At 43.7% G+C, this 15902-nt stretch overlaps 1 protein-coding gene and 1 long non-coding RNA gene across 4 annotated transcripts in view; one reads left to right on the top strand and one right to left on the bottom strand.

Annotated features, from left to right (window-relative positions):
• The window catches only part of LOC137525004 (uncharacterized), a 63980-nt gene extending 62932 nt beyond the window's left edge, over positions 1–1048 (bottom strand). The window contains exon 1 of the long non-coding RNA XR_011022832.1: positions 963–1048. This is a non-coding gene — a long non-coding RNA (uncharacterized lncRNA). The remainder of the gene's footprint in view (positions 1–962) is intronic.
• Positions 1–15902, top strand: part of COBLL1 (cordon-bleu WH2 repeat protein like 1) — a 194583-nt gene that overhangs the window by 28109 nt on the left and 150572 nt on the right. The gene's annotated exons all lie outside the window — the stretch shown is intronic.

Consider the following 15902-nt stretch of genomic DNA (forward strand, 5'->3'; position numbering starts at 1 on the left):
CCATTTGTTTTACTAGTCATACAACAAAGCCATCTAACTTAGATAGGTCATGTTTTTTGATTATGTAACCGCCATTATACCTAAAGAAGGGGCCTAGTGTTCCACTAAACACTTTGTAGGTGCTTGAATAGACTTTTTAAATTTATTGGTTGTCATCATAAGGGGTTGGTTCTTCACACTCTTTTTGTTTCATCAATGGCCCTGAAAACTCCTTTACTAATAATATCATTGCGGTCTTCCACTTATTGGAATTTAGCAGTCCAGTGGTTATATAACCAGGAGAGCAGTGATCCTTGGAATCTTTAAGGCCCTGTTTCCACTAGGTGCGTATTTGTGCGATTTTTTTCAGCACACAAATTCGCACAGTAATGAATGGCTATGAGCCTGTTTCCATTAAATGCGAAAACTGCATCCAGAAAAACCCCCAACAAGTACTGTATTTTTTGGACGCACTTTTTCTCTCCCGAAAGTGTGTGTGTGTGTGTGTGTGTGGGAGGGGAGTCATTGCATCTCATGTTCTGAATAATACAATTCGGACCGGTGCCAAAGTGTCCCCCCTCATCGCTATTGCAAGCCCCACCACTTCCTGTTCTCCTGTATCTGACAATCATATGACTATGGTAGGAATTAGACTGTAAGCCTCTATGAAGGACTGTTAATTGACAGGACAATATACTCTGTACAACTCTGCGGAAGATGTTGACGCTATATAAATACTAAATAATAATAATTATTATCCCTCATGACTGTTTTGTGCATCTAATAAAGGCCGTTCTGTCCTATATAGAGGGGTGGGGTGAAGACAAGCAGAAATGAGCTGTAACAGGAAATGATAATAACGGCTGGGGGATCAGGTTGGGGGTACACTTTTTAGAAAGGTTTCTTAATGACTTTGCATGACCTAAGGTGAAGGTGTTTGAGCCTTAACAACAGGAGATCTTTAATAAATCTTGTTTGCTTACGTCTTGTAGAATCTCCAGGCCAGCAATCCTCAGTAAATCAGGTCCACCGTGACCTTTGTGCTGGGACTGTCTGCTAACTGTTCTATGTCTGGAATGTAAAGAAAGTATACATCATTGCCTACCTTCATTCTTCCTCTGGTGTTTTGGTGTTTCTTTCTTGCAAATGTATTTAGTTCTTTTTTTTTTTAGTCTGTGTTCACAATGGTTGTCAACCCCTAAAATCCTCTTAATTATCTACCTAATGCCATAGATAAGAAAGGTCAGGGATGGATCAGCTAAGCAACAAAGTTGCCAAACACTTCATTCAAGCCTTTATGTGATGGATTACAAGAGACAAACATACTTGTAGATAACCCAGTTAGAAGACCAAAGGGGCCCATACACCTACCGATTTTCCTGCCGATATGCAGCAGATTCGATCACTGTGATCGAATCTGCTGGGAAATCGTTGTGCAAATGTTGACCGAACGATCGATTTCCGACCGAAATCGATCGTTCCCGTCTATTCACGTTGTTCCTGTCCGTGGGGAAGATTTCGCTCGATCGCCGGCGGGTCGGGAGTGCGTCAATGGCGGCGTGCGAATGTCCGACGACCGACGCAATACAGCGGCAATACATTACCTGTTCCGCCGTCGCGTGTCACCGCTGCTCCTTCTCCGCTGGGCTCCGAGTCCGGCAGGCTTCATGTCTTCCTGTCCTGGCAGGAAGTTTAAACAGTAGTGCGCACTCTACTGTTTAAACTTCCCCGGACAGGAAGTAAAGTGAAGCTGGAGCCGAGCGCAGAGACAGGGGACTCGCGGCGGCCGGATCAGGTAATGTATGCAGGGGGGCGGCGGCAGCAGCAGCTCCACAGATTGTGATCGGTTTCATGCTAAAATCGATTCAGAATCTGTTTGCAGTAAAGGCAGCCATACGATCCCTCTCTGATCTAATCTGAACAGAGAGGGATCTATCTGTTGGTCGATCTGATGGCAAATCGACCAGTTTATGGCCACCTCAAGAGTTGTAGCAGTGACATTATGAACTCTGTCTTCAGGTTTTGCTGTGTTGGAGATTACAGATATTCTGTTGCCAGTCCAGGTATTGTCCCATGGAGGAGGAAAGGAGAGTACAGAGACTTCTTTCAGTGCATGTGGACAAGGTGGTCAGCTGTCAATGCCGCTGGTGAGTGCCTTATTGGCGCTGTACTGTATGGTGATCTCCAGTAGTCATGTCTTGTTGAAGGTATACATCATTATAATGTCCTGTAGACAGCTCTTGTTGAAGGTATACATCAGTTGTCTTGGCTAGTTTGGAATGTACATTATGATGACATATGGTTTCCAGACTTTGACGGTGCTGTACATTATGATTATGTACAGTTCTCTGGCTTTGTGAGGAGTATACATTAAGGCATCTGGTTGTTAGACGATAGATAGATACTATGGTGATTTGTCAGGTCCAGTTGTCTGGCCTTGTTGGAGGTATAAACTATGATGGTCTCCAGTTATAATTTATCCTTTTATATTTTGGGGGATGTACATTATTATGTTTTCCATTTTTCCGGCCTTGTTCAAAGTATACATTTTATGCCCAGTTCTCTTAGTTGGAGGTGTACATTAGTTTAACATTAGTTGCCTTTGTCAGCGATGACGCTCCTGGTAGCGTGTGGCGCTCAGTACAGGCTACTTTCACTTGTAGTGCAGATCAGAGCGGGCCTATCCTCTGCAAAACTAAGGAGAGAGTATAGGAGTGCTAAGTCCCACCCGTGGAGGTATTGGACCCATTCGCATTACAGATTTTGAAGATTCATGATTGGCTCAAGTGTGAGCAGGATATTTTGCAGGACACGTGCTGCAAGTCCCACCCACTGAGGTATCAGAGCCACTCACAGGAAGTGAGTGGCTGCTTCTATTCACTGACGGCTGCCATTTTCAAAGAGACCTGGATACTGTACAAGCAATTTGTCCAGCCTGACTGTGCAGCCCTAGGGTGTACTTAACCTTGTAGTCCATTAAATGTGCAAGTGCTTGTACTGTACCTCCGATGGTAAGACAGAGTTGGTGCTTTGCAGCAAAGAATGTACCAGAGCATGATGGGCCATTTCTAGGACAATTTCTGATATTATAAACTTCTGATATAGTAAACCACTTTTCCAAATCTCTTGGAGTTTACTATAAGGAGATTATACTTTAGTTTGTATAATATCTGTAGATAGAACTAAAACTTTGTTGGAATCATCTTAAAGTGAATCTGAGATAAACTTTTACTCATTGCATAATTGTGTTCCTTTCATATACAGTAGTTTTTAGGACATTCCTCAAGCCAAATACTCTTTTTTGTTTTTTGTTTTAATACTCTAATTTCCTATAAACTCAACAAGCCTCGCCTACAGCTTCCCCAGGGTGCCTTGGCACTCTCAGACTCCTGTAGCAAGGGCTTATGGGAGCTCAGTCTGGGCAGGAGGAGGAGGAGGTTACTAGCCAGACATTTCAGAGGCAGAGGGGAGGAGGGAGGAGGAGAGGGGAGTCAAGTTTTCACAGGCTGAGGGCTGGAGATACAGATCAGCTTGCCTGTGTGTAATGTGACAAACAGAACATGGCCGCTCTCATTGTATCACAGGAATAAATGATCATAAACTGTTAAAGTTGTTTGCAGCTAGATTTGCTATGTAAACTCTCTAAACTGTAGATAAGATGTTACACGTTACTTGTTAGATAAGCAGCAGATAGATCATTAGATAGATCTCTGATGTGTTTAGGAACATTATTTACTAGGAACAGATTTACAATAGATTTCAGTATGCAATCTATTGAAAATCGATCTGCTGGCATTTTTTTTGCCATCAGATTTCCATTAGGTCCAATGCAAAATGATAAGCAATCTCAACAGATCTTCCTAAATTTTCCAAAATGTCAGATCCATTGAAATCGATCGAAATCGACCGCAAATCGATCTATTGGTCAATCGATTTGCGATCGATCGCGCCGATAATCGGCTGAGTGTATGGGCCCCTTTATAGTTAGTTTTTCATCTTGGATCCACTTTTTAATGCCCTGCATCTACAGAGAAGTAGATTTGGATTACAACCACATCCAGTGCTTGAGTCATGCTTGGTAGACTCTATAGCCAGGCAAACTTACATAAGCCAACCAACTTCGTTCCAACCAAAACAATCCATAAGAGTTCTTCTCAGGCAAAATATGTTTAAAGACATAACCTTCATGTTCCTCAGTTTTTTGGGGGCAGCGGAGAGAGAGGGCAAAATTCCATCACACTCTTATGGGCGAGACCGGACATTAAATCCTAACTTCTTAACTAATTGAGATTTTTGTGGGCAGATCAAACATGACAAGTCTGGGGATGATGTTTCCATTTACTTTGGCAGCGTGAGATTGCTGTCACTTACATCATTAAACACACTGGTACAATTCATTCCCTCAGCAGTATCTGGTGTATCTTAATATATGAATACCAACAGCTCATCACAATTAAAGAAAAAATCCACTAAGAATTAATAAAAGTTTCTCCCAAGCTAAATAAATCATTTGCAATTTATTTGGAAATACCTTTTCCCCTCTCGCTTATAATTATTTTGAAATATCACTTACATCTGCCTTTTATGCCCCGGAAAAGTTAGGGTGCGTACACACATCCAATTTTTATTGGCCAATTTTATCACTTTCACGCACCATGAGAGCTTACCTTCGAAGTATTGAAATGTGTTGGGCCTCATTCCGCATGGAGATGGTAAAAATGGCCAGTTATTGGCCAATTAAAATTGGATATTTGTACGCACCCTAAATCCCGGTACACACTTTCAATTATGCTTGGTCAATCACTGACCAATTTTCCACCTCCGTGTATAATGAGGGCTTACCTACACAGTTATTTTTTTATTTTTTATATGAATTTCTACATGTGTTGATGTCACTCTTAAGAAGCCCAGAAACAGATCACTTCCTGGACCACCGACATTCATTGCTGTAGGCATTGCCCCCTTGCAGTGTCAACAGCAGGACGATGCAACCCAAGCAGCAGCAGCCCTACCCACTAAGGCTGGAACTAATTCCTTCTTCTAAGCTGCTTCTGATCATGTGATCAGATTGTAAATATAATTTAGTAGCAGAAGTCATTTATTTATATGTCAGACCATATACAGTAACTGGAATATAATTTCTAGGATTAAAAGGAAACTGAAGTAGGAGGTATACGGAGGCTGCCATATTTATTTCCTTTTAATCAATACCAGTTGCCTGGCAGCCCTGCTGGTCTATTTCTCTGCAGTAGTATCTGAATAACACCAGAAACAAGCATGCCGCTAGTCTTGTCAGATCTGACTTTAAAGTCTGAAACACCTGATCTGCTGCATGCTTGTTCAGGGGCTATGGCTAATAGTATTAGAGGCAGAGGATCAGCATGGCTGCCAGGCAACTGGTATTGCTTAAAAGCAAATAAACATGGCAGCCTCCATATACCTCTCTCTTCAGTTCCCTTTTAAGTTAAAAAGACACTTTCAGTATTTATGGGGGTGAAGGCCCTCTGCTTCCAATGCCATTGTATTCCCATGTACAGCTGTATCAGTGTCACAGACAGGATTGGCTATTCAGACCAGGGAAACTCCACCCACACTGAAGGTGCGTACACACATGCGACTATAGTCGTTTGTAACGATCGTTCCCCGATCTTTACCAACGACGATCGTTACAAAAAACGAACCACCGACTATTAAGGCAAACGACGAACGAGCCAAATCGCTACAAAAGAAAGTTCTGTCTCGGCGGATTTTAACCAACGACGATCGTTTGCAAAAGTAGTACATCGTTGGAAACGATCGTTCGTACTAGGCTTGACATGCGCATTTCACTATTTCTTCGTGAAACTTCTCTTTTTTATGCGCAGGCGCAATAGTTGTTTTTTGTGATGTAACGTTCGTTCTAACGATCAGATCGTTACACACCTTTTAAAACTAACTTTAGTTAGGTCGTTCTTTCATCAATTAAAAGTTCGTTCGTCGTTCTTAACGAACGATCGTTGTCGCATGTGTGTACGTAGCATTAGGCAGCAGAAAGTGATTACACTTTGCACCCTCCAGAAAGGGGCGGGGCCACTAACCATTACTTTATGAGCCTCCAGCAGGCTGAATTATGGTCAGAGAGCACAGCTTTATTGTATTGATCAGGCATTTACTTTGTTAGATAAAGGAGCCATTAGGAAATTAAACACTTGTGGCAGCTAAGGTGGGGCTATTGCCACTCGAGAATGTTCAGGATAAAATATGTATTTAATCTCATTAACTGCAGTAGCTCTTTATGTTGTGCTGTTACTGATCTTGTTGTAGTGGTGGCGACAAGATACAAAATGTTTTCAGCATGTCAAGTTCTGGCCTGTGTAATAGTAACTGCCAAGTTAAAATTATTTATTAATCATTATAATATGATAATTATGGCTTTAGGATATTGTGCACAGCCTGTTGATGTTGATGCAATGGAAACTGCAAAAGTGGATCAGATGCTTTGTGTCGCTAATCGGGTCTCAGCTGTCAGCAATAACAGATTCTGATTGGTTGGCCTGGGCAACTGCTCTGCTTTTGCATGGATTTTCTTTGCACCTGGCATAATAGATCATCCCTTGTATATGTAGATTGGTCCTGATGTTTATGACTATACTGATCATAATTTGGCCCTGTATCTGTGATGGCTTCATGGTGTGTAAACCACCACGGTTCAAAAACAAAAAGGAACCACAATGACATAAAGCAGAGTGTAATACACACACACACACACACGCACACAACACACACAACAGACACACACACACACACACACACACACACACACACACACACACACACACACACACACACACACACACACACACACACACACACACACACACACACAGCGGACACAGGCACACACACACACACACACACACACACACACACACACACACACACACACACACAACACACACACAACAGACACACACACACACACACACACACACACACGCACACAACACACACACAACAGACACACACACACACACACACACACACACAGCGGACACAGGCACACACACACACACACACACACACACACACACACATACACACACACACACACAGCGGACACAGGCACACACACACACACACACACACTTTATCCAAATAGTAACAGCTGGTTGCTTTGCTCCGTCTTGCCAGGTATTCTCGCTGTGTAATTTGATTTGCATCTGTCAGGTTGATCTCTTCTTTTGTTGCACCACTTGTCAAATGACTGCAGAACTCCAATAACTGTTTGATCAGCAGCAATAACATGAAGACACCTCCTGCCCAGTCCCTCCAACCCATTGGCAAGGAATCTGAGGCTACTGCAACATAGGGATTGTAAAAAATTTGATAAATGCTTAAAGGGAAGGTCCAAGCAAAATAAAAAAAAAGAGTTTCACTTACCTGGGGCTTCTACCAGCCCCATGCAGCCATCCTGTGCCCTCGTAGTCACTCACTGCTGCTCCAGTCCCCTGCTGGCAGCATGCCGACCTCAGAGGTCGGCAGGACGCATTGCGTACATTTTTACGCATTCCCGTTAGTGTAGAAACATTAACACATACATTTTTACGTGTTACTGGTTTAATGCGTAAAAATGTACGCATTGAACCACTAACGCGTAAAAATGTAACCACTCCGCCTGCGTTGCCGTGTCCTCGATCCTGCTGATGGCACCAGGAGCGTACTGCGCAGGCCCAGTATGGTCTGTGTCTGCGCAGTACACTCCTGGTGACATCAGCGGGAGAGAGGACACGGCAACGCAGGGGCAGTGGTTTTCGGACTTTAAAGTCAGAAATTCCAGAAGTGAACTGGAGGCGGGGCCGGAGCATCGGTGAGTGGCTGCGCCAACACAGGATGTCTGCGGGGGACCATTAGAAGCCCGGGTAAGTTCAGCTCATTTTCCCCCGACCCCCCTACAGTATCCCTTTAACAGTAAACTGCCATAAATCAGAAATGGATGGATTTTGTGTGAAACGGTAAATGTATTGCATCCGCAGCCTTCCAGCTGTTATTTAGCTACAAAGGACCATCATGCTCTGACAAGCTCACGTGGAATGACGCTTTATGCTGAGCGTGTCAGTGAATAATATTTGGGAACTGCAAACATCTTAAAGTGTACAGTACAAATTGTTCCAACCTTTGTGGAAAAAAAAAAACATTATTTGTCACCTGACTTTAAAGTGTACCTGTGACGAAAACATAAAAGATTCTTTACTTATCTGGGACTTCTTCAACCCCCTGTAGTCCATCTGCTCTGTTGCCCTCTTCCCTGTCCCCTTGGTTGTGCCACTTTAAGCCCTGTAAAATCTATGACTTGGCTATGTTGCGGACTACTGTGCATGCACCACCTGATTGCACTCTGTGGGCGGGAGCTTTCTGCGCATGCACAGTTTGCTAAAGCAGTAGGATTAGCCATACTATCCCAGGGAAAAATAACACATATATAAGTAGAGAAATACTTGATCTACTTACATAACACATGTATTGTACTGTCCACCTTTTGATTTCAGTAGTAAATAAAGAGAATTCTGTGGGAACCGTTTATTTTGTCCACAGTTTAGGCTTAATCCTGATGTCATTTCTGCCCTTTACTTTTTTCTCTTCTCCTCCAATCGCTGAGTCACCTCAGCCTTGCTTGTAAACACAAGTGAGCAGAGGATCATGTTTCAGATAAGCAGCTACATTAGGCAGGGAAATAAAGGGAAGAGGAGGAATATATTATAGATAAAAAGAACCCCCAGCATGCAACTGTTTGGCACTGACTACTAAAGGGCCAGTGTTCTTAAGGTATGTGATAACTCCAAACCATAACAGCAGAAAAAGTTGTGAATGCAGGAATAGCATCTTTATCACTTAATACACTGAGACCAGTTGCTGTTGAAATTTCATTTTTATGGTGACACTCCCGCTTTAAGAAGGTAACTGTACTTGCGCAGAACGCTCCTGGCCATGGGCGCGTGATTGGATGATGCATGCGGCCGGGACCGTGCATCTGCAGTGGCCCGCAACCAAGCTAGATCGCGGCCTCTCAGTACCACCACAGAAGGGAACGGAAGTACATCAAGGGAGCAAAAGGACTATAGAGGGCTGAAGGAAGCCCCGGGTATCTAAAACAAATGTCCCCCTTTCATCTCAAGTTTCCTTTAAAGCAAACCCGGAGTAACATTTTAAATAATAAAAAAAGATACTGATAGAGAGGGAAGGCTCTGGGTCCTATAGAGCCTGTTCCTTTCACAGTCCCCTCTTTCCAGTGGTGTCACCCCCGTTTGAATTCCCGACACGGTAGGCTTTGGGATTCTTTGGGAGCCGGAGTGCTCCCACAGGCAGGCGCCTCTGTACTGCGCAAGCATGAGTGTGCAAGAGAACACGCAGGCGCACGGGTGGGGGACGACTCTGGAATGAGGGGACTGTGTGAGGAACAGGAAGGTTTTATAGGACCCCGAGCCTTCCCTCTGAGTATCTGCTTTTTTTTAAATTATACTTCAGGTTTGCTACTTACATAATGTTAAAGGGTTAAAAGGAAGGCAATAAGGAGAGAAATAAAAATCAATCCGACAGTATGGATGTTACATACTTACCTCATTAGTGGGATACCTCTGGTTAGCTTATGGCACTTTTTCAGTTGCAGAGTACTGAAAAGTTATTTTAAAGAGAAACTCAGACCAAAAATTGAACTTTATCTTAATCAGTAACTGATACCTCCTTTTACATGAGAAATCTATTCCTTTTCACAAACAGACCATCAGGGGGCACTGTATGACTGATATTGTGTTGAAACGCCTCCCACCAGAAACCCCTCCCACAAGAAAAGTTTGAACTTTTGGCAGTTTCCTGTCTGTGAACCCTGTTACATTGTGGAAAATAGCTGTTTACAGCTGTTTCCAACTGCAAACAACCATGCAGCAGCTACATCACCTGCCAACAGTAAAATGTTCACTGGAGTTCCTCTTTAAAGAGAGGATGAAAAAGTTTATCTTTAAGGGTATATAAAAATGAATAGGGGCCTAAATGCCTTCCTTTTCACCTAAACACATTTTTTTCACTGCAGTCTATCTTGAAGACATTTAACTAAATCTCCAAAATAAGGACATGTAACTACAGGGAGAAATAGAGAGCGTTTAACTTTCCCACTTTATACTAAACTTACATACAAGTTTTGGGAAGAGTTGGTTTGCTGTGTATTTGTCCTCTGCAGATTTACAATAGTGACCGGTGGCCGTCTGGCTTGAAGAGAGGCGTAATCACCAAAGACATGCAGAGCTAACATAAAAGAGGTGGCAAGCATTCCCCTTTGTTTCCAGAATTGTTTTTGCCATGGGCCCTGATTCAGTAACTTCAGCAGGCGGTGTGCTGGTGCAGCCATGAATGGATTCTCCCACTGCTGGGCCGGTTGCCATGGTTATGTGATGCTATCCCATTGCTTGGCAGAAAGTATCCCTTCCTGCAGAATGGGCTTCCAGCTGAAAAAGATATTTTCATCTGACTGCAAAAGATCTTTTTTTTTCTTGTAGCAGATGGTAAGCCAAAGCCATCCATGTTGGCCGTTTTAGCTGACTGAATGATCATGTCTCTGGTACCTTTAGGCACATGCTGTGTGAGCCACCGACCTGGAACTAGTATGCAGATGATGATGGGTGTCTGGTGGATGAAATTCTGGTGATGAACCTCAGGAACAGGGAGAGGAAAAAGGAAACAGAAAACACCAGGGGTGCCAGATAGTGTAGTATTTCAAGGCATTGGAATAATGTGTGGAACAAATATTACTTAAAGAGAAACTCCGACCAAAAATTGAACTTTATCCCAATCAGTAGCTGATACTCCCTTTTACATGAGAAATCTATTCCTTTTCACAAACAGACCATTACGGGGTGCTGTATGACTGATATTGTGGTGAAACCCCTCCCAAAAGAAAAGTTCAAACTTTTGGCAGTTTCCTGTCTGTGAACCTTGTTCCACTGTGGGAAATAGCTGTTTACAGCTGTTTCCAACTGCCAAAAACCATGCAGCAGCTACATCACCTGCCAACAGTAAAATTTTCACTGGAGTTCCTCTTTAAAGAGGAAAATCTTAAAATTTAAAACACATACAAATAAGAAGTTCATTTCTTCCAGAGTAAAATGAGCCATAAATTACTTTTCTCCTATGTTGCTGTTTGAATTAGAAATCTGACATTACTGACAGGTTTTGGGCTAGTCCATCCCTTCATGGGGGATTCTCAGCATGGCCTTTATTCTTTATAAAGACATTTCCTGAAAAATCTTTATACAAAGATGCTGGCCAGCCTCCCTGCTCGCTTCACACTTTTTTTGGCAGTTGGACGAAGCAACTGCCATTCACTAAGTGCTTTTAAAAATAAAGAAAACTCTGAGAATCCCCCCATAAGAAGATGGGCTAGTCCAAAACCTGTCGGTAATGTCAGATTTCTACTACCTACTGGAAGTGACAGCAACATAGGAGAAAAGTAATTTATGGCTCATTGTACTCTGGAAGAAACTAACTTCTCTTTTGTATATGTTTACATGTATTTAAAATGTTAAGATTTTCACGACAGAGGTCCTTTAAAAAACCTTGGTTACCATTAGGGAATCACAATATCAGGCAGGTGGAGAATTCAGTTTCCAAGCGGATTGGAAAGCAGATGTCGGCCAGCCTGCCTACTCATTTACCCGCTATTTTGGCAACTGGGCACAGGATCTGCTGTCCAGTTAGTGCTATTGAAAAAAAAACGGGATCCCCCATGAGGACATGGACTAGTCCAAAACCAGTCAGATCTGTCGGATATTTACTGCTTACTGTAAGTGACAGGAACATAGGAGAAAAGTCATTTATAGTTCATTTTTTTTCTGGGAGGAACACACTTCTTGTGCAGATGGGCTGTATTTTAAATGTCACGATATAGCGATAGTGGTCTTATAAAATACATTCTCTTGAGTAAAAATGGTGATTTTGTTTATATTTTAATTTGGTTTATGTTTGCATATACAATTCTAATTTCATGTTTATTAGGCGAGTAGTTCCCCCCCTCTATGAATCTAGTTATTTATCTATAAACATCCTGTTTACTGACCAAAGAAGGTTAATAAGCAGGATGAGTATACGGTAGGTACATTTTAAAGAGGTTCTTTAACCCAGGATTGAACTTCATTCCAGTCAGTAGCTGATACCCCTTTTCCTATGAGAAATCTTTACCTTTTCTCGAATAGATCATCAGGGACATCTGTATGGCTGATAGTGTGGTGAAACCCCTCCCACAGTGTGATGTCATGACCATGGCCCTGACAGTTTGCAGTCTGTAATCCTCGTTGCATTGTAGGAAATAATTGTTTTTTCCAACTGCCAAGCATACAGTATCTCCCTCTGTGCATAGAACTCTTAGTAACAAACATTCTGTACTGATCACCTGGCTGAACTAAAGATTTTACCACCAGTGATACATTTCAGAAGGTAAATGTAAGGCTTGGTGGTGTATTCTCCACAGTCAGCATGCAACGCATGAGCGGACGTGGAGGAGGTACACACACTAGCACAAGGAAACAGGCTATCCCTAGTATAGTGGAGGGGAGGACTGACTCCAATAGGAGATTGTGGCGCACAGAGCCGGTGCAGATCCAACAGCCACAAACAATACTTTCGCTATAACGTCTCAGCGCAAAGTAGCGCTGAGCGCATAAACCAGAACTGAGGAGATCAGGACAGGTAGACAGAATGAACGCTTGCTAGCTAGCCGCTACTTAGTGCCAGCAAGCGTCCACAACAAGACAGACTGGAATGAGGCAGCCAATGCGTTGCAGCGATGGCGTGCCTCACAAAGACAGGACAGGATAGTCAGGAAATAGCAGGATCAAGATAGATGAACGTAACACAGACAAATATACAATAAGTATGTTTTCCTTGCGTATTACAATTACAGCTATCAATGAAACTATTTGTAACGTCTGACTAACATATGTATATATCGGCAATGAACCGATATATGACATAAGCAGGAACACTGACTAGGACTGGAGTGATACAGGGAACAGGACTCAGAAGGATTCGCTATCTCTTCGCAGAGATGAACGCAATCCACAAACGGTAACAGAACATGATTCAGAAGGATTCGTTATCTCTTCGCAGAGATGAACGCAATCCACAAACAGTAACAGAACAGGATTCAGAAGGATTCTTTATCTCTTTGCAGAGATGAACGCAATCCACAAACAGAACCAGGAGCAGGGTAACTAACTCAGCACGGGTGATCACGATACGCGCAACCTACCAAAACGTGCTGGAAAGCTGACTAACTGCACACAGGATATAAACAGTTCGTGTACGTATACATCAGCGACACTGATGTATCCACGTAACACGAATACAAGGAAAATAATAAACGTGCTGGTATGCATATATATTGGCAATGAACCAATATATGATGCAAAGACCAGCAAAGTATCTTTAGAACAAGAAACACGATCTGGGGCTGAAGCGACAGCAAGGCAGGCCTAAACTGAAGCTATGAAAACCCGAGGAGTCCTGCAGGAAGCAGATCTTTATACTGAGGTCATCCAATGGGAGCAGACATGCAGATTCCCACACAGGTGAATAATAATCAGTCACAAGCTGACAGCAGGGAAAGGCAGACAAAGCTATGCAGCTTGCATGGAAAGAGATCAGAACTGCCTGAGCTGCAGCACTACTACTTCCAGCAATACCTGCTGCAGCAGCGATCATGACAGTAAATCAGGGAGAGGAAAGATCTTACAGTGGGCAAACACTGGCTAAATAATCTATAAATTAATATTGTAAAAAATGTGCAATTGTATTATGTTATTTTCACTACAATTCCTCTTTCATGTGACATACTACATCCCATAGGCTCCTCCCCATCTATTTTTCTCTGTTTACTCCAGTTTTCCCATGAGACTGCTTTCATAATTGCTAAGTCTGCCAGTCTGCTGCTCTAGAGTGAAAAAAGGATGTGATCTCTTGTTATTGTTGCTTAGGAGACAGTCACAACAGAAAATCATATGAGCTCTGCCTCATTGTCACATGTAAACACACTCTCTAAATGAAGAAACATTTATGCGAGATGTCATGTATTTTATAGGTTCATGTATTTTATTAGTCTCTTACGCTGGGGGAAGTATACAGTAAGTACTTGCAAGGTGGCACCGCTCATGCTCACACTTCCTCCCCCCCTCCCCATAGAGATGAATGCCCTGATTGTCTGGTAGCCAAGCAGCTTGTCTGTGCAGTGGTTGATACAAAACTCCCACCCGAAACAGTAATCACAAATTGTTACTAGACTACCCGTGTTTCCCTGAAAATAAGAGAGTGTCTTATATTAATTTTTGCACCAAAAGATGTGCTAGGGCTTATTTTCAGGGGATGCCTTATATTTCTGTGAACACACAAGTTCCTGTGTTGTGTGACCTCCTGCCTTCCCCACTGTGCCACCTCTTCCTCTGCTGGATCCACCTCTCGTGTGCCCCTGTGTCCTGCTTGTACCTTTAGTGTCCCCCTGGCATTCCCCTCTGTACCCATGTCCTCCTCTATCCCTTGTCCTCGTGTTTCCCGTGTCCCCCTATGTCCTCCTGGTATCTATCTTGTCTTCCGATGTCCCCCTGCATCCTCCTCTTACCTCCAGCCACATGTTCCCATGTCCTCCGATGTCCCCCTACATGCTCTTCTTTCTTTCCCCCAGCTCCATCCCGCTGCGTCCCCGAGCTTCAGCCTATGGGGAAGAAGTACGGCAACTTGTGTTTTACTGGAGCCGATAGTCTTGCAGGCGGAACCATGGCTCCATTATTGGGCCAATGACTGCACTTTATGAGTAGCAGCAAGTGCAGTGATTGGCCCCATGGAGTCATGGTCCTGCCCACGAGACCATCGGTTCCAGTAAAAACACAAGTTGCCTGTAACAAACGGTGAAGCACAGAGAGGATCTGATTACCGGTGATCTGCAGTATCACTGGGAATGCAGATGTATACCCGATTATAAGTGATCTGCAGTATCACCGATAATCCGATATACCAGCTAACCTCTGTTCACCTGAGTAGAGTGTAGTGTTTGGTGTAACAGTAACACTTAGAGGACTGGGCCTCAGTGCAGTAAGGAGTACTGCACGGCTTCCTTCCGAAGACCTGACTCTCCAAGGCGGGGGGAGTTAGGCTGACAGTAGGGAGGATAGTCTGAAAGTGACACTCAGGAGGAAGTGTCACTAACAGGACTGGGAACCGCCTCCAAGGGTAAGGTCGGCTTTCGAGGTCGGACAAGCCAGGTCGTAAACACACGGACAGATAAAGTACAGATGCAGTAGGCAGAGGCGGAGTCTAAGGTACAGGCAGGGTTCGGCAACTGGGTATCAGAAATATCGAGGTACAAGATCAGGAGGCAGAAACAGAGTCTGAGGATGAGCCGGGGTTCGGCAACAGAGTATCAGAAATATCGAGGTACAAGATCAGGATTCAGGAGGATAGTCAGGCAGGCAAAAAGTCATAACAGATGATCACAATCAAACTAGTACTTTAAGCTATCAACAGAATCTAGCTTAGTGTAGGATTACAGCTCCAGCTGGTCCCGGCACACTAACGGATCTGACTACAGGTCTGAGTGCTCCCACGTATGTGTTTGCAACGCCAGACACCAGAGGAATGACCAGGCTCCAGTATATATATTCTGAGGCTGCCCAGTGCCTCCCCTAAGTGCTGGACCAATGAGGTGTGGTAGCCAGTGTCAGCTGACCAGCCTGGTCAGCTGACTACCTCTGGCTACCACATAAGCCCTGCCTTAGTGCGCGCGCACGCGTCACTCTAAAACCAGGGGGACTACGAGTCCCAGCCGCACCAGCACCGCTCTGCGGTGTCCCAGCAAGGGGCCTATGCGCGCTAACCGCCGCGTCCCACGCGGCGGTTCCTCCGCGCTCCGC

Source organism: Hyperolius riggenbachi, chromosome 7, assembly GCF_040937935.1.
Source record: "Hyperolius riggenbachi isolate aHypRig1 chromosome 7, aHypRig1.pri, whole genome shotgun sequence".
NCBI lineage: Eukaryota > Metazoa > Chordata > Amphibia > Anura > Hyperoliidae > Hyperolius > Hyperolius riggenbachi.